Source organism: Salvelinus alpinus, chromosome 7 (genome assembly GCF_045679555.1).
Source record: "Salvelinus alpinus chromosome 7, SLU_Salpinus.1, whole genome shotgun sequence".
Taxonomy (NCBI): Eukaryota; Metazoa; Chordata; class Actinopteri; order Salmoniformes; family Salmonidae; genus Salvelinus; species Salvelinus alpinus.
In genome coordinates, this window is record NC_092092.1 from 51,326,435 (window position 1) to 51,328,805 (window position 2,371).

General features: G+C 45.3%; 1 pseudogene; it reads left to right on the forward strand.

Moving 5' to 3' along the window:
• Positions 1 to 288: 288 nt before the first annotated feature.
• Positions 289 to 792, forward strand: LOC139580221 (protein chibby homolog 1 pseudogene; annotated as a pseudogene).
• Positions 793 to 2,371: the final 1,579 nt, after the last annotated feature.

Below are 2,371 nucleotides of genomic sequence, written 5' to 3' on the forward strand. Positions count from 1 at the left end.
TGTGAGTTCATGCAACATTCTGTACATAATGTGTGGTCAGGTGTTTTTAAAACAGGGTTGGAGCAAAAGCATGCACACCCTCGAGAGGAATGTTGGCTATCCCTGTCCTAGATGTTTAGGGACTATGGAAACACTGTTTTCAGTTCTCTTCTGCACGAAATGAATGTTGTGCATTGCATCATGCCTGCATTAGTGTAAAACATTCCCAGACAAATGTATTAAATGATTCACCAGGGCAGGATCAAACCCGGCGCAGGAACCCGAGGTGAGCCAGAGCGCCGCCCCAAGATGTCCATATTCAGAGAGATGTGGGATAAACTGGGGACCCCGACGGCCCTCCGCTCCCCAGGCAACTGGAACCCCAAACTCCCTCCCGCCAGGCTCGACGCATCCCTTTCTTCCCTCTACTACCTTGACTTCAACTCCCGAGAAACCGAACTGGGGCCCGATTACGCCCCCCTGGCCCTCACCCTGGGGGGCCACAGCCTCATCTTCCAGGAGGGCCAGTGGCTGTTGCAGCAGAGGCCCCAAGGGGCCAAGGGCCGGAGTCCAAAGGCAGGGGACCGAACCCGCATCCACCGCCTGAAGAATAAGAACCGGGAGTTACAGGAGGAGAATAATGCCCTGAAGATCCGGGTGGAACTGCTGATGGACATGCTGGCAGAGACCACAGCCCGGCTACATGGCTCTGATCCTGGGGAGGGGGGCAGCCAGGACAGCCTAGCAGTACCACAAACACCCCAGTTGAAGAGGGCAAGCTTCCAGATTGGTTCTACTAAAAGAAAGTCCTGAAAAAGTATAATAACAGTGGGACTGTGTGAAGTGGAAGAAATGGTTCCTGCTGAACGAATAAACGGAGGTTGACTGTCATCTGTTTCATTGGACTTGGTGTTTTTTTTAGAATGATAAGTATTTGACGGGCTATTCTAGCCTGTGCTAGAGCAAGTGTGTTGGTGTTAGGGCAGTTTTATACCACTGCTGATGCATAGTTGTCTGGTGGACTGATGGGAAATGAGGCGGTAGACACCATGTTTTTCGCTTTCAATTGGCTGACACAGATCCTTAGCCAGGATGTGCTGTAAAAATGTAAAAAATTTAGATCCCTATAACTTTTCAGTTGGACAGTGCAACGAAAATGTAAGTCGTCCCATATCTTTCACTTTTGCTTTGCCCCAAAGCATGGCTGTCATTGAACACCATTGGTTTGACTGAGTTTTGGATGCGTAATTTCGATCGGTTTGGAAGAACCTTTAGTCTATTGTTGTGTACTGGTTTGTCCAGGAACAGTATGGTGTACAGATGCTGTGGTGGTTACACCATAACGGATGTCACATTAGCTCTTATTTTCCCTTAGAACTGTGGGTAAAAAGACATCTGTGCCAATGGACTTCCTGTCTGAAATGAAGCTTTTCCACACGGGGTTCCACAGCTGACACACACATTCTAAACATCATGATCTAATTTACAAGTATTGTATTGATCTTTAGAAGCAGAATTAATTTCTCATTGATACTGTATGTGCATCACACTAACCCTATATTGATACCCTGTTTTGGAATTTTGCAAAACTATAATGGGCAGCTTTCAAGGTTCAATCGGGTCTCGGGTCTATGTAACTACAGCTTATAGACCCAGGTGGACCCGACCACAGCTCTGCATAGCCTTATAGCATATTTATTTTACGCTAATAAGGTGAATTTATTGAATTATAGAAGGCCTAGCCGACATATTAGTTAACCAGAAGAGCAACTTCGCTGATAAACAATCTTTGGTCACTTGGGTCCAAGTCCCCCTTGAGAAAAAAAAAAAAGAATCTGGTTCGGGACTCATTGTCATCAGCTCCGTCCGGGCCCAACTTTTTGGACCAGGGAAGTCCTACATTGCATCCCCAAAAGAGCAGTAATCCCATTCCCCCTCAAACAACTGGGATGCATCTGCAGAAAGATATTAAATCAGAGAGAAGAAAAAGAGAGGAAACGTTTGTATCTTGTGCCAGCATGGAGAAAATCTGTGGCGCTTCCTCCTCTGAAGTCCTGTGAACATTTAGCTCATCCAGAGTTTACTGCGATCGGGTCCTGATATGCCCTCAACTGCTCTTAGTGAAGGAATTGCTTATAAAATCCAGATAAAACTCGAGGTTGACTGACAAAGAAATAATCAGTTCTGGTAGAGACTTGGACATTTATCTTTAGTCATTGTTTATACAAATATATATATTTCAGTGATACATTTTTCATGAAATACTGACGCCATCATTTACACTGCAGCTACATGCTCATTTTGTCAGTTATAAACGTTTGCTTTCAGTTGGAAGATAACAGAACCCATTCTCTCATCCTAAGTGGAATGTAAGTACTCCATTCGAGAGACA